This window comes from Loxodonta africana, chromosome 7 (assembly GCF_030014295.1).
Source record: "Loxodonta africana isolate mLoxAfr1 chromosome 7, mLoxAfr1.hap2, whole genome shotgun sequence".
NCBI classification, from domain to species: Eukaryota; Metazoa; Chordata; class Mammalia; order Proboscidea; family Elephantidae; genus Loxodonta; species Loxodonta africana.
The window spans coordinates 22,806,705-22,832,990 of record NC_087348.1 but is presented as its reverse complement, the minus strand read 5'-3'; the positions used below and the strand labels follow the sequence as shown (position 1 = coordinate 22,832,990).

The 26,286-nt window shown below is 38.0% G+C and overlaps 2 pseudogenes; both read right to left on the bottom strand.

Annotated features, from left to right (window-relative positions):
• Positions 1-1,163: 1,163 nt before the first annotated feature.
• Positions 1,164-2,090, bottom strand: LOC100655972 (olfactory receptor 4C15-like; annotated as a pseudogene).
• A 12,879-nt stretch (positions 2,091-14,969) lies between these two features.
• On the bottom strand, positions 14,970-16,137 carry LOC100655694 (olfactory receptor 4C6-like; annotated as a pseudogene).
• Positions 16,138-26,286: the final 10,149 nt, after the last annotated feature.

Sequence of the window (26,286 nt, the reverse complement as noted above, 5' to 3'; positions counted from 1 at the left end):
GTCAAAAAAAAAAAGTCAGACATTGAGCTGTTAAAAAACATGTTTAATGGGTAAAGGCTATTTAATGTGAACTAATTTGGGGATCCATTTTTTTTATATACAACTGTAAGAAATTTGTGAGAACAAATTAACAGGGAATATTACAGCATTAATGAACACAACAGCTCATAAATGTAATAGATGACGTAGATTCTGATATTAGTTTATTTTTTTAGCAGTGACTTAAACAAGTTGGAAATTTATTTACCTCTTACATACAGGAAGTCTGAGCCAAGTAGTATGGGGCTGCTATTTCAACTCTACAACATTAGGGTTTTAGGATCCTTCAGTCTTGCTTTTCCACTAACCTTAACACACATCCTCAAAGTTCAAGACGGCTGCCTGAACTCCCACCACAATTCCACATTCACAGAATTACCATTTAATAAACCACTTTCATTTACATTTTTTTTGGCCAGAATTTGTTCACATGGTCACACCTAACTACATTGGATTCAGGGAAATGTCTTTTAGCTAGGAAGCAATATTTCTTAAAAAACAACAGCAGCAACAAAAAACAAACAAACAAAAAAAAAAACAATTGCCATCTCCTGAATTTGGACTCAAAAGGCTTCCAGATTTTTGATCTTTATAAGGAAAGGAGACTGCCACATCTTTCTGCTGTAGAGCAGGTGGTGGTTTCAACCCACCACACTTTATGTCAGCAGCTGAGGGCTTACCTACTATGCCACCAAAGCTGCTTGACTGGGATCAGGACCTTAAAAGTAAACTTTCTTTTTTAGTTAAAATAGTTTCAGGAAGTTCCTATTAATGATATCTAAGATTTTTTTCTTCTTTTCGTAAAGGTTTTTCAAAGTATGGTGTCAGTGGCAAAAAGTTTAATAGATAATCTGAACCCTCTTTTGTAGTGATTTCTTCTCATTACTATATTCCAGACAAACATAAAATTCAATTCTCCTTAGATTACCTATAAGGATTCTGAGCTGCCAACTCCAAGATATGAGTGATCTGTGGGTGGTAATAGCATTTCCTGATCTACTCGTTAGTATTTTTCTGTGGCAGTACATTACGTTCTGCCTTACAAGTTCCAGCCCCTATAAAGTATTTGGTTAAGTGCACTTTATTTCTTTTCTCTTGAAATTTAAATTTCTAAGTTTTATTTTTCACCAGAAACCCAGCAATCTGGTCCATAATTTCCTCATCACATTTTTCACTTCCTTATTCCTGAAAGTATAAATCAAAGGATTGAACAAGGGAGTTACGAAGGTGTAAACTATGGCCACCATCTTTTCGAAGGAGAAAGCAGACGGAGGTCAGGCATACACAATTATGCATGGGACAAAGAATAAAACCACGACAGCAATGTGAGATCCACAGGTGGAGAGAGCTTTCCGCCGCCCTTCAGAGTTATGAGTTCTTAGCGAGAACAAGATGACACAATAGGAGATGAGCAACAAGAAGAAGATTATGGTGCAGATAAACCCACTATTGGCAACCACAAAAAGGCCAAGGATGTGAGTGTCAGTGCAGGCAAGCTTCAATAATGGGTACAAATCACATAGGAAGTGATCGATAACATTAGGGCCACAGAAGGGCAGCTGGAAAGTAAAGAGACTTTGTATCACAGAATGCAGGAAGCCCCCTGTCCAGGCTACCCCCATCAGGATACCACAGAGCCTCCAGTTCATGATAGAGAGGTAGTGCAATGGCTTGCAAATGGCCACATAGCAGTCATAGGCCATGGTGGTGAGGATAATCACCTCCATTCCAGCAAAGAAGTGCTCAGCAAAGAGCTGGGTCATACAGCCCTTGAAGGAGATGGTTTTCTTCTCATGGAGGGTGTCCACAATCATCTTTGGTGCAAATGCAGAGGAATAGCAGGCATCCAGGAAGGACAGGAAGGCCAGAAAGAAGTACATGGGAGATCTCTGGAGTTTCGGGCTGCTCACAATGGTCACCACAACTAGCAGATTGGCCCCAACAGTTGCAATGTAGCAAAACAAAAATACAACAAATTCTATTTTTTGAACACTTGGGTTCCACGAAAGACCCAAGAGGACAAACTCAGTTACAAAGCTTTGGTTTTGCATATTTCAGAGGAAAAGATGGAAGCTACCACAGTGATCATATAGAGTCTGAAATTAGGAGAAAGATATTTGTCTCAAACCAGTTTATGATATTAGTTATTAGTATAGTCATCGAAGTATTGGTGCATTCATAATCAAAATTATTTTGAGTGCTTCTGTTGTTGTTAAAAATACAAAATTAGAAATTTCTTGAGGCATCAGTCAGAACTGAGGTTAAACTCTTTAAAACAGTCAGACTTTCAATATGGGGGAAGGGAACCATTCATTCACATGTGGTAGGGATGACAAACAGTTTTTAAAGTGGGTGCCAGCTTTGACTTGTTAGGTGTGGCCACCTAGAGTGAAATGTTGAGGAGGATTCTGAAGCACATCCAAGCTCTGAGGAAAGGAGGACTATAATGTATTAGTTATGCCTCCCATTGACATGGCATGGGAACCAGGATGACTTGCATGGGAAATGCATCTCTCTCCAGGAGACTGCCTTACCTACAAATAAAAGAACAGCTAACACGCATTTTAACAGACAATTGGAAATCATGCCTGCTCCCCCAAATATTTCTTTAAAAAATTAGAGCTGAACTGGGCCTTTAAGATGAATTAATTCATTTCTTATCAAAAATAAAGACCAACAGAAAATTCCCTAACTGTATGTTTAACATAAATAAGTATGCATTAAGTTTTGGGTTGTCTTTGTTTTTGTTTTAGTCATCATTTTAAAATGTAAACAGAAGCTGACAAAAATAGTAAAGCTCACTTCAAAGTGTTCTGCTGATTACTGAGTGAAATAATGCAAGGAAAGAAGCAATTGCTCAGTGCCTAGTGTCTAGCATACTGTCCATGTGAGGTCTTATTATCCCTATTTTACTATTAGCTAAGTTATAGTTTGAGTGTTCAAGAAATTAACAAAAGGTAGTTCTGGGATTTTCTGGTGCCACAGCCAAAGTCCATTCCACTGGATCCATAAAGAAAGGGGTGAGAATGTTTCTTTTCTAGGGAGAACTTCAGAGTAAGGATGGCCTTTCTACGGTCTCCACACACCTCTCAAGGTTAAAACCTTCTGATTCATTTGTTCATGTTTAAATTAGACACTTCAGGGAAAAGAAACTCCACATGATTTATAACCAGAAGGAATTGGCCCGACTATACACATCAAATATATATACAAAGGGCAACAACCATAGAAGTAAAGAATAGAAACAACATGTTCAACATAAGCCAGTCTTTATTAATTCTTTAATTAATTAAGACTTTATTAATTCTTAACCAATTATTTAAACAATGTGACTCAATATGATCAAGTGCAAGTCCTCACGGTTTATTTGCTTCACAATTATATAACATTATTGTAAAATAGTTCATGCATTGCTTACCTAAGCATCTCATAAGACTACGATGAGGGCTAATTCTGAAAATGTGAAAGCCTTGCTTATGGCAAAGAAGTGTTGCAGATTGTGGTTATTATTATCTCACTCAGTAAACCAGCTGCTTTCCCCATTGAAAGCATTTCCATGACTCAACCAGGTAATTACTTCAACTTCTGACTTCATTTTCCATAGGTAGACACAGCTTTGAAGGATGAGTGTGTCCTCCTTTATACCTATAACAGAAATTTATCACTCAAATCATTTACGTAATTACATGATGCTAAAGAGATGAATAAAATACTTGTGGGGCTTATATCAGTAAATTGATTTTGTTGAATGCCACTTAGAATTGACAAATAAAACTAATGAATATACAATTTTACAGGTTAATGTCATCTGTTTCTTTGCATTTAAACAACCGTTTTCCTTATGTTCCCAGGGACCTAGGCAATCCTAAATTGTACCAGCACTGTTAACTCCATATCTAGCTGCAAGCGGTTACCCAGAAAACAAAGCATAAAACAAACCCAAAAGGGTCATTGGGTTTGTGAACAACCATATATTAAAATATAAAGATTATCAGTAGAATAAAGGCTTAACCTAACCACAGAAGGCCATAACCACAACAGGCCAATTTGTTTCTCAGGATTCACAGGGCTTCAGACACTAAGAAACTGTACCAAAGGGGTAGAACTGAGTGCTCTAACTTGTTCAATGGACTGAGGAAGTGCTTACCAAAAGTAAGTAACAATTTACCCCAGGAAGCTTGTTGGAGATCTGCCCTATATCACAGGTAGCCCACACCACAGAAAGCAATTATTATATGATAGAGGCAGGACCCCTGAGCCAACAGACCAAATTGTTAGAAAAGAGAAACAAGAAAATGCCACCCAATCATCATCTTAGTTCTTTGTCTTTCCTTTAACCAACGTTAGTCTGTAAGTCATTTACTCATAGGTAATTGTTCCAAGGATTGTAAAGAGCCGTTGAAACACCCTCACCCTTAATGAATCAGCACCTGACAAAATTGTATAAAAAGCACTTATTGATTATCCTTTTTTGGATTTTGGTTTGTTTGTAGCCTGAGTGCTTACAGCCAATTTCCCTTTTTTTGTTTTCCGATGTCACAATAAAAAACTCTGTTGCAGAAGGCTTTAGTGAAAGTTATCACTCTACAACAGATATAGGATCCAACAGTGGTCAGTTTAGCCTAGGACGAAAGTAAGGGAGACAATGAAGTGAAATTTAAGTAAGAACATGAACTCCAGACTCATACAGGCTTGGATTCAAATCCAAGCTCTTCTATTTAGTTATGGCTCATGGAACAAGTTACTTCAAATCCTTGTTTTCCACTTCTGAAAAGTGAGCTAATAAGAATGCCTATTGATAGAATCAGATAACACAATATACCTAAATACATTCAACAGGAGATCAAGCCCCCAGACCACTGACACAGAGAAGAATTGTCAACATTTTTACTTACACTTAATTCCCCCTTTATCATGAACAGGGCTGACAAGTGCTTTTACTGATCAGTTCTTTCCCTTATTCTTTTATTAATTTAAAAATGGAAATTATTCTATTTGGTCACAGTGTAGGTATGCCAATTTTTTTTTAATGTATAAAACATTTGAATGACCTTTGTAATCCTTTAGTAGCTCTCAAACCTACATGAGTCCGCTTCTACTTCAGGCAACTTCTTTATACAAAGAAAATCAAGTTGTCTGTACACTAATTGATGCTAATTTATACTAATGATTACATAATTCTGAAAATGCAAAAATGTGAATTATAAATCTCACCATATATCATGTTCCTTTTTGAAAATTCTGGTGATGGCAATCTCCTATTCTTTTACCGAGAAAAGTCCATTCAGCAGCTGGATAAAATGGGAACGCCATTTCCAAGTCTTATTTCTACATCTAAGAGAGAGAGAAAGTCTCACAGGCACACAAGGCAGAGAATGTTCCCCACTATTTCTCAAGTGCTGTTTCCAATTTGGTGTCATGGAACAAAACCCAGAGAAGCAAAGGTCTCCTCCTTTATTTCCAACTGGAATTTAAAGAGGTTTCCCTGAGAGGACATGAACCTGTAGAACTGCCTCTCGGTTGCCTTCCGGGGGGATTGAAAAGTTTCAGTCAGCATGATTATCCAAGACACTTTTACGTGGTTTGAAGTACTTAACCATTGGCAAATTTCTATGTCCCAAATCAATTGGGAATTTTTTTTTTTTAATCTCCTTTTTTTATAACTACTCCTGAGATTCTTTGTGAAGATGCTTTCACTTCCCTTTATGTTCAGGACTATAACAATGTGTATGCTGGGGTGGAAACGTCTATGTTCCTGCAAAATGCAAGAGCTGAGTTCTGGAATAAGGCACAACATCTATCCATGAGGAGTCAAAAAAATATTTTTTATCAATGAGAGCAGTAACAGATTGCTTCTTTCATGATGTAACTGATCCAGTAGAGGGGGAAATATGGATGAAATAATAGACAAAGGAGATTCTTAGACAAAAGTCCTGTGTAAGCAGTGAGGAGATAAAGTCAGGTGTAAAAGTATAGAAAGACCGATTGTCTTTGGCAAGGGTCCCAGATACTTCATTTACAGTAGCAGTTAAAAGGCAGCATATAAGTGAATGGATGCTCGTAGACTGATAGATACAGTTGTGCGAGTCTGAAAGTTTTCTTTTGATGGCTTAAATTATCTCAATGAAATAGAATATTCATCTAATGTTTCCAATTAAGATGGATTTTTCTGGTAGTTTTTTAGGTGGATATCTTTTTCCAAATTAAAGTTTCTTTCTATTTCCACTTTATCAAACATTTTTATCATGAGTAGCGGTGAATTTTTCAAATTTTAATATAGATATAACCATGTATTTTACAAGCTAAGATTAGGAAACCCAAATCCCTATAGGAATCCTGGTGGCACAATAGTTAAGCATTTAGCTGCTGTCTTAGTTATCTAATGCTGTTGTTACAGAAATACCACAAGTGGATTGCTTTAGTAAACAGAAATTCTGTAACTCACAGTCTAGGAGACAAGAAATCTAAAATCAGGGCACCAGCTCCAGGGTAAGGCTTTCTCTCTCTGCCTGTTCTGGGGGAAGACCCTTGGCATCAATCTCCTCCTGGTCTAACAGCTTCTAACAGTTTCTTAGCACAGGAACCCCAGGTCCAAAGGACATGTTCCAATCCTCTTTCTTCATTGTTGGTTGTGTGAGGTCCTCTTCTTCTCTGTTCTATTTCCACTCTTATATCTCAAAAGAGATTCACTAAAGATACAATCTAAACTTTTGGATTGAGTCCTATCTTATTAACATAACTGCCCCTAATCCTTCCTTCCCCCTGTCCGTCTGTAGTATTGTGGGGGCCTCCATGTTGCTATGATGCTGGAGGTTATGCCACCAGTATTCAAATACCAGCAGGGCCACGCATGGTGGACAGGTTCCAGCTGAGCTTTCAGGCTAAGACAAACTAGGAAGAAGAATAACAGCAGAACATTGTCTAATATAGTGCCTGAAGATGAGTCCCTCAGGTTGGAGATCACTCAAAATACAACTGGGAAAGAGCTGCCTCCTCAAAGCAGAGTCAACCTTAATGATGGAGTCCAGCCTTCTAGACCTTCATTTGATGATGTGGCATGACTCAGAATGGGAAGAAACAGCTGCAAACATCCATTAATAATCCAAACATGGAATGTACAAAGCATGGATCTAGGAAAATTAGAAATTGTCCAAAATTAAATGGAACACAAAAACATTGATATCCTAGGCATTAGTGAGCTGAAATGGACTAGTATTGGCTATATTTTCAATTGGACAATCATATGGTCTACCATGCTGGGAATGACAACTGGAAGAAGAATGGTGTTGCATTTATTGTCAAAAAGAACATTTCAAGATCTGTCCTGAACTATAATGCTCTCAGTGATAGGATAATATCCATACACCTACCAGACCAGTTAATACGACTGTTCTTCAAATTTACCCACAAACCACTAAGGTCAAAGATGAAGAAGTTAAAGATTTTTACCATCTTCTGCAGGCTGAAATTAATCAAACATGCGTTGATAAATACTGGTGATTGGAATGTGAAAGCTGGGAACAAAGAAGAAGGATCGGTAGTTGGAAAATATGGCCTCAGTGATAGAAATGATGTCAGGGATAGTGTGATAGAATTTTTAAGACAAATGACTTATTCATTGTAAATACCTTTTTTTCAACAATGTAAACAGTAACTATACACTTGGATCTCACCAGTGAAATACACAGGAATCAAATCGACTACATGTGTGGAAAGAGGTAGTGGAAAAGCTCAATATCATCAGTCAGAACAAGGCCAGGGGCCGACTGTGGAACAGACAATCAATTGCTGATATGCAATTTCAAGTTGAAGCTGAAGAAAATGAGAACGAGTCCATGGGAGCCAAAGTAGGACCTTAAGTATACCCACCTGAATTTAGAGATCATCTCAAGAACAGATTTGACTCACTGAACACTAATGAATGAATATCAGACCAGTTATGGAATGACATCAAGGACATCATACCAAAAGAAAGCAAAAAGTCATTAAAAAGACAGAAAAGAAATAAAAGACCAAAATGGATGTCAGAAGGGAGTCCAAAAGTTGCTCTTGAATGTTGAGTAGCTAAAGGGAAAGGAAGAAATGATGAAGTAAAACAGCTGAACAGAAGACTTCAAAGGTTGATTATAGAAGACAAAGTAAAGAATTAGAATGACATGCGCAAAGAGCTGGACATAGAAAGCCAAAAAGGAAGAATATGCTCAGCATTTCTCAAGCTAAAAGGACTGAAGAAAAACTTCAAGCCTTGAGTTGCAATATTGAAGGATTCTACAGGGAAAATAGTAAGCGGTGCAGGAAGCATCAAATGAAAATGGACAGAATACACAGTCACTCTACCAAAAAGAACTGGTCTATTTTCAACTGTTTCAGGAGGTAGCATATGATCAGGAATAGGCAGCACTGGATGAAGAGGTCCAAGCTGCACTGAAGGCATTGGTAAAATCAAGGGTCCAGGAATTGAGGGAATATCAATTGAGATGTTTCAAAAAATGGATGCAGTGCTGGAAGTGCTCATTCATCTATGCCAAGAAATCTGGAAGACAGTTACCTGGCCAAGTGACTAGAATAGATCCACATTTATGCCTATTCCAAAGAAAGCTGCTCCAACTGAATGCGGAACTTATTGAACAATATCATTAACATCACACACAAGTAAAATCTTGCTGTAGAGCATTCAAAAGCGGCTGCAGCAGTACATTGACACAGAACGGCCAGAAATTCAAGCAGGATTCAGAAGAGAACATGGAACCCGGCACATTATTGCTGCTGTCAGATGGATCTTGGCTGAAAGCAGAGAATATCAGAAAGATATTTACCTGGGTTTTAACACAAAGGAATTTGACTGTGTGGATCATATCAAATCACGGATAACATTTTGAGGAATGAAAATTCCAGAACACTTAATTGTGCTGATGAGGAACCTGTACATAGATCAAGAGGCAGTCCTTTGAATAGGACAAGGAGATATTGCTTGTTTTAAAGTCAGGAAAGGTGTGCCTCAGTGCTGCATCTTTTCACCATTCTTATTCAATCTGTGTGCTGAGCAAATGAAACAAGAAGCTGGGCTATACAAAGAAGAATGGGGCATCAGGATTGATGAAGACTCATTAACAACCCACAATTTGCAGATGACACAACCTTGCTTGCTAGCATGAAGGAGACTTGAAGCACTTACTGATGAATATCAAAGACCACAACCTTCAGTATGAATTGTGCCTCATCATAAAGAAAACAAAAATCCTTACATCTGAACCAATAAGCAACATCATGATAAATGGAGAAAAGATTGAAGTCAAGGATTTCGTTTTACTCGGATCCACAATCAACACCCATGGAAGTAGCAGTCTTAGAAGCAAGGATTGTGAGACTGTGTCTCACATACTTTGGACATATTACTAGGAGGGAGCAGTCCCTGGAGAAGGACACCAGGCTTAGTAAAGTAGAGGATCAGTGAAAAAGGGAAGACCCTCAACCAGATGGATTGACAGTGGCTGCAACAATGGACTCAAGCATAAGGATTTTGAGGATGACACAGGACCGGGCAGTGTTTCGTTCTGTTGTGCATAGGGTTGCTATGAGTTGGAACTGACACGAGGGCACCTAAGAACAACAACAACTTGGAGGACGAGATCTAATCGATAGGTAATATTACATGAATGGTCAGAACAACTCATGTAATAGAAGATGTAGATTCTGAGCCTACTTTTTTTTTTTTTTAACAGTAACTTAAATGAGACAGAAATGTATTTTCCTCTTACATAAAGGAAGCCTGGGGCAAGTTGTATGGGGCTGGTATGGCAGCTCCACAACATCAGGCTTACAGGCTTCTTCTGTTTTGCTTTTCTGCTAATCTCGACACACATCCTAATGGTCCACCATCGCTGCTTGAATTTCCACCAAAATTCCACATTCACAGAATTACCGTTTATTATGACTTTCATTTTCATTTCATTGGCCAAAACTTAGTCATGTGGCCACACCTAGATACATGAGATGTTGGGAATTGTGGTCTTTTAACAAGGCAGTAGTATGTCTTAAAAAAAAAAGGAGAAAACAAAACAAAATCTGTTGCCATCCAGTTGATTCTGACACATATCAACCCTATAGGACAGGGTAGAACTCCCCCTTCGGTTTCCAGGGTTGTGGTCTTTATGGAAGCCAACTGCCATATTTTTCTCCTGTGGAGCAGCTTTGCTTCATAGCCAACCATTTAACCATGGTGCCACCAGCTCCCCTTAGTTATGTGTCTAAAAAAAATAGTTATGTGTCTAGTTAGTACTATAAATGGGAGTTCTATTACTAAAAGGGAAGAGAAGAACAGGTGTTATGGACTGAATTGTGTCCCCAGAAATAGGTGTTATAAATCCTAACCCCAAAGCCTGTGATTATAATCCAATTTGAGAATGGGTTTTCTTTGTTGTGTTACTGAGGCTATATTAGCGTTTGCTAACCTGGATTAACCTGTTGCCCTCGAGAGGATTCTGACTCATAGCGACCCTACAGGACAGAGTAGAACTGCTCCATAGAGTTTTCAAGGAGTGCTCAGTGGATTCAAACTGTCAACCTTTTGGTCAGCAGTCGTAGCTCTGAACCAGTATGCCATCAGAGTTTGCATTAGAGCAGGGTGTGTCTTAAATCAATTTCTTCTGAGATATAAAAGAACGGATTGAGCCAGCAACAAAGCAAATAGTGTTGGGGGAAGATAAAAGCCATGCTACACAAGATGTCCAAGGAATAGAAGCTGAAAGACAAAAAGACCTCCCTCTAGAGCCAGAAGAGAAAGGCTTCCCCCATAGCCAGCACCTTGAATTCAGAGTTCTATCATCCTAAACTGTGACAAAATAAATTTCTCTTTGCCAAAGCTGTTCACTTGTGGTATTTCTGTTATAGCTGCAGCAGATAATTAAGTCAATAAGACCTCTGCCTCACCATGATTGCCTTAGACCAGAGATTGGCAAACTATACCCTAAAGGCCAAATTTGGCTTTCCACCTACTTTAGTTGTTTTTTCTTCCTTTCTTCTTTTTTTAATTGTGACAAGTATATTTATAACAAAACATTTGCCATGTCAACAATTTTTACACTTACAGTTCAGTGATATTTGTGTTGTACAACAATCACTATTATCCATTTCTAAATATTTTCATCATCCTTAATAGACTCTCAGTGCCCCCTAAGCAATGACTTCTCATTTTCCCCTCCTTTCTGCCCCCGGTAACACTAATAAACTTTATACACTTGCCTATTTTGTAAATATTTCATATAAGTGGGATCACATAATATTTGTTCCTTTTGTAACTCACTTATTGCAATCAGTGTAATATTTTCCAGCTTTATCCATGTATCAGGACTTTACTTCTTTTTATGGTGAGTAATTTTTTAATACTCTGCCTTATGCATGTAACACATTTAGTTATCTATCTGAGCCTACTTTTAACACTAGGAAAATTCCCCAACAGATCAAAAATATTTAAGGTGAGGAATCTCATTTTGGTCCCTCCAATTATTAAATTCTATAAATGAAATAAGAAAATGATTATCATAACGTTCTTACACAGGCAGACTTATTATGCTGTCACATACTTTTTCTCCTTCTTCAACATGGAGCAAGGTGAATAAATATAAAATGAATCCAGGTATTTAATTCTAAAATACTGTAAGCAGGCAGCAAATGTTATATTCTACTACAGGTATAACAAAAGTTAAATGGAAGCTATGTGCAAAGGTCTCAATACTAAGTTTCTAGAGTCATCAAAAAACCCATGAAAGATTTCTTTTTTAGTTGTTATTCCAGTAGAGTCATGCTGATGTCCGTGTTCTTTTTGGACTTAGCGGTTAAAAAATAATAGGACCCTGCTTATCAAGGCCCTGCCTAGTTCCCATATCTCATCCTGTACCAAATTCCCCCTTCCCCTCTGTGTACCAATTACCCAGATCTTAACTTCAGGCTAGTTGCTGCCTTAGGATTTCTGCATAAGCTTTTTTTTTTCCCCCCTGGGATTCTTTTTCCATTGATTTGTTTTGTGCTCCTTCTGTCTCATCATTCAGACCCTAATTTAGAAGGCACCTCTCAAAAAAGACCTGTGTCTACCTAAATAGAATGCCCATCCAGTCACATGTATACCACTCTATTATAATTTAGTAAGAGTCTGTTATCACTATATGACTTTATTATCAACTTACATATATTTTTGTCTCCCGTATTGGAATGTAAGCTCCAAGAGGAAAGCAAAGCTGATTGTCATATAGACCACCGTACACCGAGCACAAACTCTGCAATTATACCTCAATAATGAATAAACCTGGTGGTTAAGGAAAATTGTTGGCGGTTGTTATAGCTAGATAACTATTGTACATATAAATTTTGTACTTAAAAATAAAAATAATGATTTAAATGCTGAGCTTTGTTTCAAATACTATAACTTATCATTACAATTATTGTCATCATATATATCACATATATTTGTCTTAATAAGAAGATGATAACAATGTAAAATCATGCTATGACCTTTGACTTCCCATAGACCGAGTCAGGGGAGGCCTTTAGAAAAGAAACAGTGTCTCTGTGATGACAGCTTTTCCACAACAGGATCAGGGAAAAAATAAACACTCTTTGTATTTAGAAACCCACATTTAGAAGGTAACAGCAGGAATCATTCTCCCATAGTTAAAAATAAAATAGGTCAATATCATTTCTCTTGTTCCATATCTGTTGCTGTCAAGTCGATTCTGACTGACAGCAAGCTTACAGTAGAACTGTCCCATAAGATTTGCTAGGCTGTAATCTTTATAGAAGCAGATTGCACATCTTTCTTCCCCAGAGCAGCTGGTGGATTCGAACCATCAACCTTTCACTTAGCAGGTGAGTACTTAAGCAATGTGACACCAGGACTTCTTTCTTGTCCAATAAAGAATGTATAACTTCATGACACAGGCAATGTCTTTGCTGTTTGTTGTTGTTAGGTGCCGTCAAATCGGTTCTGACTCATAGTGACCCTATGCACAACAGAAAGAAACACCAACCGGTCCTGAGCCATCCTCACAATCGTCGTTATGCTTGAGCTCATCGTCGCAGCCACTGTGTCGATCTACCTCGTTAAGGGTCTTCCTCTTTTCCACTGACCCTGTACTCTGCCAAGCATGATGTCCTTCTCCAGGACTGATCCCTCCTCACAACATCTCCAAAGTATGTAAGACGCAGTCTCGCCATCCTTGCTTCTAAGGAGCATTCTGGCTGTACTTCTAAGAAAGATTTGTTCGTTCTTTTGGCAGTCCATGGTATATTCAATATTCTTTGCCAACATCACGATTCAAAGGCGTCAATTCTTCTTCAGTCTTCCTTATTCATTGTCCAGCTTTCACATGCATATGATGTGATTGAAAATACCATGACTTGGTTCAGGCGCACCTTGGTCTTCAAGGTGACATCTTTGCTCCTCAACACTTTAAAGAGGTCCTTTGCAGCAGATTTACCACGTGTCTGTCAGCCTGTCGTACTGTGGGTGCTTGGGTGTTGCTGTGATGCTGGAAGCTATGCCACCAGTATTCAGATACCAGCAGGGTCACCCAGGGAGGACAGGTTTCAGTTGAGCTTCCAGACTAAGACAGACTAGGAGAAGGACTGGCAGTCTACTTCTGAAAAGCATTAGACGGTGAAAACCTTATGAATAGCAGCGGACAAAGACACTAGATTCTAAAATCCCTTGACTCCTGCATGACTGGCTCTTAGTCTGTTTCCGTAAATGATAACAAAAGGCAGTGGAGAATTAACCATATGGGGCAGCTCTACTCTCTCCTGTCAGGTTGCTATGAGTTGGAATAAGCTCGACAACAATCAGTTTTTTTTTTTTTTTTTTGGAGTGGCCTCCATATTAAATAGCACACCACTAAACTGAGATTATGCTTGCCTTCAAAAAGGACACTTTGTAGCACAAAAACCAGGAGAATTCTAACTCCTTAGGTGTTTATATGTATTTATCTTTCCCAATTTTTCCCAACCATTGAATTTAAAAAGATTAAAAATCAACAACTAAGTCTCTTTTAGACTGACATTTATTGGATAATATTTACTAAGCATCTGCTAGTTGACTAGAGGAGTCCTTAGTGGTACAAACCGTTAATGCTCTCTGCTGTTAACCAAAAGTTTGACATTTTAAGTCCACCCAGAGACGCCTCAGAAAAAAAAAAAAAGACCTGGCAATCAACTTCTGAAAAAAATCAGCCGTTGAAAACCCTACAGATCACAGTTCTACTCCAACACACATAGGGCTGTCATGAGTCAGAATCAACTCCATGGCAACTAGTTAGCTGACTGGAAGTGTAGGAACCACTAGGTTTACAAAATAAATGAACAAACACCATCCATGTCCTAACAATTACAATTTTGTGGAGAAAACAGAGAAAATTAAAACTCACTTACTTATAAAGTAAGTACAGTTTCTGCTTATTTATCGTAAGGATATAAATGGGATGGAAAGCTAGAGAATAACTGAAAGAAACCACTAGAGACAAGACTTCTTGAGGAGGTGGGTGGTCATCTGAAAATGATATTTTTTATATATATATATATATATATATATATATAGGATTGAGCCAGATGAAGCATCTGGAGAAGGAGATGCCTTCAGACAGAAGTGTGAGAACAAAAGCCATGAACTGAGAAAAGCTCGGATTCTCCAAAAATCAGTTAAAAAAAAAAAAAAAAGAAGAAGAAAAGAAAGACAAAGGGGCTAGAGCCTTGTGAAAATGATGAAGTACAAAATGTACCGGAGAGGTAGGCAGCAATGTGGTTAGGCAGAGTACTGCAGTGTCTTGATCAGATTTGTATGCTTAAAAGATGCCACTTAGTATTGTACAAGCAAGAGATTTGATTGAATGCGGAGCATGAGACCTCACTGTACCTATAGGAAAAATTTGTTCATGGCATGGAAGCTAGTGACAATCCAGGATTTGTTGCCTCTTCCAGAGTTCCTTCATGGCATTTTTTACCTCTGCATTCCTCAGGGTGTAGATCAAGGGATTTAACATGGGTGCAACAATGGTAAAGGACACAGCCATTGCTTTGTCTATGGGATAAGTGGCCACAGGTCTTACATACAAGAAAATACATGGCACAAAGAACAAGACAATCACTATGAGGTGGGAGCCACAGCTGGAGAGGCCTTTGCATCACCCTTCAGAGCTGCAAGACTTCTGGGAGCAGAGGATGACCACGTACGAGGCAACGAGGATAAGGAAGATGGTCACACACATCACCCCACTGTTGAGGATGACCAAGAGGCCCAGCATGCAGGTATCCATGAAGGCCAGTGTCAGCAATGGAAATAAATCACACATAAAGTGATCAATGACAATGGGACCACAGAAGGGTATTTGGTACATGAAGAGAAGCTGTATTGTTGCATACATGGACCCGCCTACACAGGCCCCTCCCAGCAGCAGGCAGCACACCTGAGAATTCATGATAATCACGTAGTGCAGTGGCTTACAGATGGCCACGTAGCGATCATAGGCCATCACGATGAGAGGGATGATTGACACTCCACCAAAGAAATGTTCTGCAAAGAGTTGGATCATGCAGCCTTCTAGGGAGATGGTAATACTCTCAGAGAAGGAATCCACAATCATCTTGGGAGCTATGACAGAAGAATAGGTGGCATCCATGAGTGAAAAAGAAGGAAGGAAAAAATACATAGGTGACCTCAGACTCTGACTTGCAGTCATAGTTACCACAATGAGTAAGTTTCCCAGGACGGTGGCCACATACATGATTAGAAACACAGCAGAGGATATTTTCCGTAGCTCTGGATTCTTTGTAAGACCCAAAAGAATGAACTTGGTTACATTGTTTTGATTTTCCATTTACTGTAGGCTGATGTAAGCACACAGCTATGAACTGGAAAATCTGCAAGAACAATTTTTTTTAATTATTGTAAAAATGTAATAATACAAATGCAACATTTGTCAATTCAATATTTTCCACATGTACAATTCACCGATAGCAATTACATCAATCGTGTTGTGCAACCATTACCAATATTCGTTGCCAAATTTTCCATTCCATTAACAGAAACTCAATGCTTCCTAAGTAATGATTCCCCCTTTCATCCTCTCTCTTGCCCCTGGTAGCTACTGTTAAACTCTGGTCTCTATGCATTTGCCTATTCTGGGTGTTTTATATTAGTCAAAGGATATACAACCTTTGTCCTTTGCAAAAGCAATATTATTATTTCTTTTTATTTTGCTTTAGGTGAAAGTTTACAGCTCAAGCTAATTTCTCATTCAAAAATTCATACACATTTGCAAACCTCACAATATGACAGCAATATTATTTTTAATTGATAATCACCAGGTGTTAGGCATTTTTTCTACCCCATCTCACACCCTATTGACCTATCTTTCCAACCACTGTCCTCGCAACCAGCTGTTCACAATTACAGCCTGACAATAGTTTGATTCTACAAATTGATTCAACACTACCTCCTCTCACAGTCACATCTGTTGCTTTCTGTCCATGCACTTGCTGCCTGAGATATTTTGGAGACCCTGATACATCATTCTCATGCAAACACACACTTAGAAATATGAGGGATTTCACATTCCAGAGGGAAACTCTTGATCATTTGGATATAGGAGCCAGTAGATAAATGGTAACCAGCTTAACTCAACCTTGGGTTAACTTGCTTTCCTTCCCTCTTTCACTCTTCCCAGTTCCTCCATCCTGTTTCCCAGAATAAACCACCTACGTACAAGCTCTATTCTCAGCCTCTTCTTGGGGCCCAAGCTAGGATGCTGACCTTTAATCACTAGACATCCAAGAACTTGGGAATTTTCATTCATTTATTTCACATGTTTATTGAGCCCCTAGAATGTGCTATTTGGAAAGCCTACAAGACAGAGAGGCCATATCCCAAGGAATCTCTACTTATTAAGGCCTATCCTCTGCTCCTCCCATCTACATTTCTTCCTTTTCAAATTGGCTTAGTGTTGTCATTGTTATTATTAATATCATTATGCATTTATATTATTCAATGAGTCTTTACTATGTCTTAGGCAGTAGAATATCCTATGAGATATTTTTGTCATTTTAGAGTTAAGATACTGAAGCTTTAAAAAAAAAAAAAACTTTAAAAAAAACTCCTTGCTATCAAATTGATTTCAACTCATAACAACTCTATAGGACACAGTAGAACAGCCCCATTTGGTTTCCAAGGAGCCTGGTGGATTTGAACTGCTGAACTTTTGGTTAGCATCTATAGCTCTTGGGGTGAAAAAATGACATCAAGGTCATCATATAACTAGTAAACACAGAAGCCAGATTTTTCTGGTTCTAAAATCATTTCCATTAACAAGTTATACGGTATCTGTTACTCTAGTATCAAGTGCACAATAGGTGTGAACCACTGTTTCATGATATAATTTCACTTTCCTAATAATCCAATGAAATAGATATATTCTTCCCGTACTCACCACAACATTCAACAAGTCTACAGTAAAGAACATGTTCTGCTTATATACATTAAGTATCCAGTCCTGAACCTATAAATTACAATGACTGACTGACTGTCCAATTGTTTCTAGTAATTTCCCAGATGTGCTGCTTACAGAAAATAAAACTTAATTCTCTTTCTCTGTTCCAGGAACACCCAGGTTCACAACGTGATAAACACCATCTCTGCACATAAGCATAGTGTATATCATTCCTTCCATTCTTCCTTGGGAAGGGGGACTCTCAGACAGAACAAAGGGATCTAAAGATTAACCAAAGTATCAATAAATCAACTCATTTATTTATTTATTTTTAATTTATTACATTCTAGCAATGTGTTTGGTCTGCTTTATGCATTATCTCTCTCTTTTTTTTTTTTTCCGTATCACACTAAATGGGTGCTATCATGAATCCCACCTTGAGGATAAGGAAACTGAAGCTTAAAATCATTATCTCATCTATGACGAGTATGGGTTATGGATCCAAGTATCTTATTTCGAAGCACAAGTGCTTCACCGCTAGACTCTACCACTGAAGAAGTGATCGGCAGCCTCTATTAGCTAGATGCAATTGTTTCTGTAGCAAAGAACAAATGATATGGTAAAAGCACTGTTTCAGTAGGCAGCAAACTCCCCTTTACTAAGGGTACTTGAGAACAGACTGTCTTTTTCTTGGCAGGAATGTACAGAGGGCGTTGCTTTAAATGGTGATATAAACTACATGTCGTCTAAATACTAAGAGTCCCATTCTTAGCATCACTCTTACCCCTTACTCAACAAAGTAAGCAACTTCCAGAAGACTCTTTTCAAATCTACAGTATGGACCAACCCGAATTTCTTTCACCTTGAGCTCAAATAATTCAAAAGTTCTTGAATAAATCTAATTAAATAGAAAGAACACATTCTTGGAAATCAGGATAGCTGAGTTTTATTCCACACTGTCTCTCTACTGCCTTAGGATACCTTGTTAGGATGCTTACCACATTGGGCCTCAGTTTCCTCCTCTGGAGTGTGACTTGATTTTGGCTGATGACGGAATCCTAGGAGTTCAAGGGATACATCTCAAGGGCTCTATCCCTTTCAAACACAGCAGCTCAGCTCATCTTCACTAAATGTTTACTCTTCCAAGTAAAATTTCCTTTGACCCAATTTAGCACTTGAAATGTTTTAAAACAACATACACTGGAATAGATTAAAATGCTCCTCTGTTGAAATCTATTAATTTATCACAATTCGACTTTGACTACTAGTGCACATCTAAACAGAGCCTGACATTTATGACTCTCCCCCACAACTAGTCAACCTGCTATTTTTGTTCTTCTCCTTCCCACTGCAGTCAGGCCCATCTCCTGCTACAAGAACACACACCTCAGCCAATTATTTTGTACCCTGGGAAAGGCCATGGATTCACAGTGAGCAGACTTAGTTTTCCATTCCAATCAGGCACTGGAAAAAACAGCTGCCCTTGAGTCAATTCCAACTCACAGGGACCCCATGTGTGTCAGAGTAGAACCGTGCTCCATAGGGTTTTTGATGGCTGATTTTTTGGAAGTAGATCACCAGGCCTTTCTTCCAAGGCACTTCTGGGTGGACTTGAACCTCCAATTTTTCAGGTAGCAACTAAGAGTGTTAACTGTTTACACCACCCAGGAACTCCATCAGGCTGCTTATTCACATCATAGTATCAACTTTCCTAACCTTCAAATCCTGCAAAAAATAAAAGAATGCAATAGTAAGTAAAGTCGATGTGTGCCAAGTACTTACCACTTGAGGGTACATGATTTTCTCTTTTAATTCCCACAAAAACTGTATGAGATAGGAACTATTTTTTATCATTTTTTGAAATTCCAACCTGACTTTCTGATGCAGTGGATGAGGCTTAGGAGTTGTGAAACTTGCTAAAGCCTTTTGGCAAGTACTTGATTGAGTTCACAGCACAGGCTACCAGCCACTATACTCTACAACCCTTCCAAGAATTTTATATCCTGCCTCACAATACTGTAGTGAATGTCAAAGGAAGTAAAGAGCATGAGATTCTTTGGAGTGCACTGTTCAAATATTCATGATTATTTTCCATTCATGTAAGTTACTACTTCCTGCTTCTTCTGCCCATGCCCTTGGCTAGCATCCAATCCATCACCATCCCTCCCACATGCCTCACTACTAATACCCGTTCACCAGTGTCTTCATGAATATTTTGCTTGACATTTATGGTGTTTCTAATAGTCTGCCTTTCATACAACGCAGCAATGAACATCATTTTACAAATGTCTCTGTTTACTAGTTTGAATATTTTTATTGGAGAAGTTCCTAAAAACATCTTCACCGAAACCATACGCATATCTCCGGAAAATAGTGCCTCAGGCGATTAGTTTTAAGTTGCTAAATGATGTCTTACAACTTGAGATGTAAACTGCGATGGTGAATAGAAACTGCTCTTTGGTGCCCTTCCCTTCCTCCCCTCAAGTGGTGTCCAGGGCCTGTCTCATACCTGCCATACCCTAGTTATTCTTCTAGCCTAGATGTGATTCTAAAAATATGCACATTTTTAACTCTGATGGATTCTGTACCATTAAAACCCTTTGCCTTGGTGTTGATTTGGACTCATAGTGACCCTGCAGGGCAGAGTAGAACTGCCCCATAGAGTTTTCAAGGCTGTAATCATTACAGAAGCAGACTGTTAAACATCTTTCTCCTTCAGAGCAGCTGGTGGGTTCAAGCCACGAACCTTTCGGTTAGCAGCCGAGCACTTAACCACTGTGCCACAAGGGTTCCTTTCTATAGCATTACTCTCTCAAAATTCAGTTTTATTCTCATCAGTAGTGTATTAAAAAGTCATTTCCCTGCATTCTTACTAACATTAAAAAAAATTAGATATTATCAATCTTGGTTATATTCAACAAATTATAGGGTGAAAAATAGTATCTCATTTAATTTGCATTCATTCAATCATTCATTCAAAGAATTTCATTGATGACATAGGTAACAAATTGGTACCCAGAAAAAGCTGGGTGAAATACAATGTAACATTTGTATAGAGATATACTGTCTATATACAACTATCCATATCAAACTAATAATAATAATAAATTGTTAAGCACCTGCATTTTTGTACGTGGCTAGTTTTTGATATAATTATCTTCTTTAATTCTCACATCTGGCAATGACGAGGCACACTTTATGACTGAGGAAGAGCAAACCAAACAAACTGCTCAAGGTCATACAGTTATTAATTGACAAAGTCTGGATTTGAATCTATTCACCATTGCACTTTACATCTCTAGTCGTGAGACATCATTCAGCAACTTAAAACTAATTGCCCTAGGCATTACTTTCTGTAGATACACCTCTGGTCTCAGTGACGATGTTTCTAGGAATTTCTCCAATAAAAATATTCAAACTAGTAAACAAAGACATTTGTAAAGTGATGTTCATTGCTGCATTGTATGAACTTTATAGCTGATGTATGTTTCCTCTGCCTGAATTTCTCACAGAGAAAATTTCTCCCATGAAATCCTGGATAACAAGAAGAGGTTAGCAATGTGTTCAGTGAGTGCCTCTGGGTCGTCATTTTTAATGAGCAATCAGCAGCCCTGCTTTCTTGGGAAGGTATGTGCCCCAAGCATATACATCATAAAAGGACTATTTCCGTCCGTAAGTCTTCCAAATACACCTTGCTTTTCTTGAGAGTCGAGGACTTGTTAGTGAAGACGGAATAATCCCCAGTTGTGCTTTTGTGTAGGATGGAAGTTACTATATGATTGTAGATACAAAAATTAATGTTTACTTGGAATTCTTCTGCAGAAAGGGAGGGTTATTCTTTCTTAACTTCTCCACCCCCTTCTTAAGCAAATCACCAGCATCACTCCCAACACAACACTACCACCACCCCTTCAGCAGGGATGCTCACAAATAGGTGTGTAAGTTTTTATATTGATTGAGAGATATATTTTAAAGATTTCAACTCACCATGACATTGATAATGAAAACCAGAGATCTGAAGTATCATTTACTAAGTAAAAGAGAAAAAAATAAAAACACCATGTAAGTTTTTTCTCAGAGGCTATTACTAGAAAAATTAAGGTTAAAGAAATTGGTACAAAAGGAAACAAGATATATAGATATATATACATACGGAGAGAGCACTCTGGTGGTATAGTGGTTAAAGCAGTCAAGTGCTAACCAAAAGTTCAGGAGTTCAAACCCACCAACCACTCTGTGAGCGAAAGATGTTGCAGTCTGCTTCTGTAAAGATCACAGCCTTGAGAACCCCATAGGGCAGCTCTACTCTGTCCTATAGGTTTGCTATGAGTCAAAATTGACTCAACGGCAATCAATATGTACATATATACACGGTTGCTGTTGATTTGATTCCGACACATAATGACCCTATAAGACAGAGTAGAACTGCCCCACAGGGTTTCCAAGAAACGGCTGATGGAGTCGAACTGACAACATTTTGGTTAGCAGTCAAATGCTTAACCACTGCACCACCAGGGCTATATATATATAAATATATCCATATATGTATTTTAATGTCTTAAGTATATCTAAACATATGAGAGAGAATAGAAGGAAAACAGAAAAAAAAAATTTTTAAACTATCCTCATCACACCAAGAGTTCCCATTCTTTTCTACAAGCTCATCTTTGAAGCATGTATACACACTCTTTTATTTGCTAATATCCATATGTGGATAAAGGCCCAAATATTAAATTATGACATTTCTGTTTTGATAACGTGCCAAAAGTATTACGGTAAATAAAGCTAAAAATTGTTGATAGCTCAATGCTCTTACCCTGAGATCACAATGTGTGTAAACAGATCAAACAAACAGGTGAATTATTAACACATTTTAGGTATAATTGTGCGTGTGTTTAGATGATTCAATTATTTCAATAATTTCAAAATAGCAACTTAAATTAATAGGAAATAAAAAAGATGATACAAGACTGGATGTTTCATTCTGCTATGCGTAAGGTTGCCATGCATGGGAACCAACTCCACAGCAAACAACAACAACAAAAAGCTGGTTAAAGAAAAAAAAAAAAATAGTTTCCACTATTAAGGACTGAAAAAATATCTCAGCCAGGAAAAATAAGGATTAACTCTCTCTTACTTCATAAGAAATTGTATTCTCAAATAACTTGTTTCCAATTTAGATATATTTGAGGTTACACCTTTTATTCTTTTCTAACTTCATTAACAAAAAAGATACTAATGCCCTACTTTTGCAACTTGTTCATTGGAGTTTACAACTGGGTAATTCATATATTTGACCTTCCACTTGGGAATTTACAACTGGTTCATTGACATATTTGACCTTACACTTTGCAAGTCTCCTGAGAGGAAATTTTACGAAATATCATCCTCACAGATGATGGACAACCTCTGCATTTGGATCGTCTTTGCTAATCTACTACAATTACTCTACCTTCTCATCTAACGATTTATACATGGAGCCTTCTAAGGTCCCTGAGTGGTGCAGATGGTTAAGCATTCAACTACGAGCAGGAAAGTTGGCCATTTGAACCCACCCAAAGGTTCCTTGGAAAACAGGTCTGGTGCTCTGCTTTTGAAAGGTCACAACCTTGAAAACCCTATGAGGCAGTTCTACTCTTATACACATGGGTCATCATGAGTCAGAATCAACTCAATGGCAACAAACAACAATGAGACATGCTTTTCCTTATCACACACAGATATATTATCTACCTGTTTATGTACTTCATGTATCTCTGTGCTATATACGTACACACACACACTTCAAACAACTACACAAATCTACATCCAGTTATTATCTTTTGCATCACTCCTTAATAAAACTATTTTCTTCATTATACTTATTTCTAACAAACTTACATTGTTCATTTATTTGTTTACTTGTTTATTATTCATCTAATCCTCACTGGAATTTAAGTTTCACACAAACACGACCCTTGTCTATAGTGTTCTACACTATTTGCCCAGTCTTTGGAACTGTCTGGCACACTGTAAGCACTGAACAATATTGCTTGGATAAAAAAATAAGCCAAAATTTCCTAACTTAATTGGCCACACAGTCATTTTTCAAGTAATATATTGCATATAACACAGTATGCAATAACACTGGGAAAAACCTAAAGAAACAATATTTAGCTCTTCAAGATTCTGCCTTCATGCCCAAGCAGAGTATCAATTCACCTGCATGGTTGAGTTGCTTATTTTTCCTCCAAACTTCTCTCTTACTTATGGGTCACTTTCTTTTAAATTCAACAATTATTTATTCATTCCTTGAGTCCATTGAATCCCACTTTTTAAGTACACATACTCTCTTGAAGGGTAATACATTTATGGGAATGAGATCACTTTCTCTGACAGAGGAATCAAGAAAGTGTGAGTAACCTGGGAAGCTGAAGTCAAGAAAGAGATGAAGGGAAGAAAGTGGCTCCCTCAAAAACAATGGACGAAAGCCTCAAGGACAATCTTTATAAGGAACAGGTCTGTGTTTTGATATTTTTGCATCATGCCAGGAAGCATTGTGTGAAGTGAAAAGAATAAAGGAGACGAAGTCTAAAAAATTGACAGTGTTGCTTAACCTCATTGAGACTTGTTTTCTTCTTGTAGAAAATGGGGCAAAGGCCTACTAACAATGTTGTTATTGCTAGGTGCTGTCAAGTTGGTTCTGACTCATAGCACCCCTGTGTACAGCAGAACGAAACACTGCCTCACCCTGTGCCATCCTCATAATCATTCTAACAATACTTGTGACTAGAACTAAGAGAGTTTTAGTATATAAAGAACCTAACAAAGTGTGCGCCTCATAATTGGCCTCCCACAATGGTTAGCTCACTACCCTCAATTAGATAATGACTAATATTCTCACTGATTAAACCAAAGTATCCTCACACAGAAGATCCAAATATGATTTATCTTATTCTTTTTAGGATAAAATTTGCATACTTCCTTTAAGTAAAAGGAGAAAATATTGAAGTTGTCAAAGATTTCATTTTACTCAGATTCACAATCAACACCCATGGAAGCAGCGGTCAGGAAATCAAAAGACACATTGCATTGGGTAAATTTGTTGCAAATAACCACTTTAAAGTGTTGAAAAGCAAAGGTGTCACCTTGAAGACTAAAGGGCGCCTGATCCAAGCCATGGTATTTTCAATCACATCATGTGCATGTGAGAACTGGACAGTGAATAAGGAAGACCAAAGAAAAATTGACGCCTTTGAATTGTGGTGTTGGCGAAGAATATTGAATATACAACGGACTGCCAAAGAATGAACAAATCTGTCTTGGAAGAAGTACAGCCAGAATGCTCCTTAGAAGCAAGGATGGCAAGACTGCATTTTACATACTCTGGACATGTTGTCAGGAGGGATCAGTCCCTGGAGAAGGAGAATATGCTTGGCAAAGTACAGGGTCAGCAGAAAAGAGAAAGACCCTCAACGATATGGATTGACACAGTGACTGCAACAGTGGGCTCAAGCATAACAACAGTTGTAAGGATGGTGCAGGACCGGGTGGTATTTCGTTCTGTGGTACTTAGGGTAGCTATGAGTCAGAGCTGACTTGACAGCACCTAACAACAACAACATAGTAACATAGAATGACCTGCATAAAGAAGCATTATTGCTGGAAAATATTGCTACATGAGAAAAATATCTGCAACAAATTTGACGTAATTTTTCCTGGAGGACAAATTGAATCATTAGGACTGAAAGTAAATTTCTTATATAGAGAAGTAAACATAACACAGAAAGTATATTTTATTTGCAAAGAGAATATGACTGAGACATGGAAGTTCTGAATTTAAATTCTGTAGCTGAGATCTTAGACGTTGGACCTGAGGCAACTTAGTTAACTAAAACTCTTTTAGCTTCAATTTGCTTCTCTGTAGGATGGGCATATACTGAAACTACCAACTGAGTACATAGATGAAATGACCTAACATTCATTTGATGTAAATACATTTACAGAGCAATAGCTTTGGAACTTTACCGTAAGTCTTTGTGTTGAGATTAAATTAAATTAAAAAATATATATATTTACCTTCATTGTTTCAAATGGCTCCTCAAGTCTTGGTAAGAAAAAAAAGTCCTTTATAGTCATGAAAAACTGCATGCTACGAGCACATTTGAGAAAATAAGATCAAACTAAAGGTAAATTCAAAATGTCAGGCTTATATTTTGTGCTGAAAAAAATTTTGTGCCCCATCTATTAGCGCCTCTTGCTTTTCTTGGTAGATTAGTGGTGAACAACAACAACAACAAAAAAATCAGCAGTGGTTCTTTCATTCCCAGCTGTCTATCCTCCCCCCCCACCCCCATATATCCAGGAATTTCTTTTCTCTTTTTTGCTTACTGCAGGCAAAACCAAATATACAGAAAAGAAAAAAGAAGTCCTGAGACCAAGGTGCTGCGGAAAAGCCAATTTCACCCAAGTAACATACGATTGAAGAATTTCATAAAATAGTAGTGAGACTGGAGCAAAGTGTACTCTAGAATCACCAAACAAGGGACTCACAGTCCTTTCTCTGATGTATATCCTGAATGTATGCACAATGAGCACTGGAGCCTCAATAGAGTACATGAAAAACTATCAAAAGCACCTATCAAAGGGCCTAACCACCATTAAATGCTCAATAAATGTTAGTTTCTGGGCCTTGTTTTGATCAGTGATCTGCAAAACTTGAAAATCCTCTTTCACAGTTTACCACAGATATGATCCTTCCTATCTATTTACATCATCACTTTCTGGCATAATGAATAGC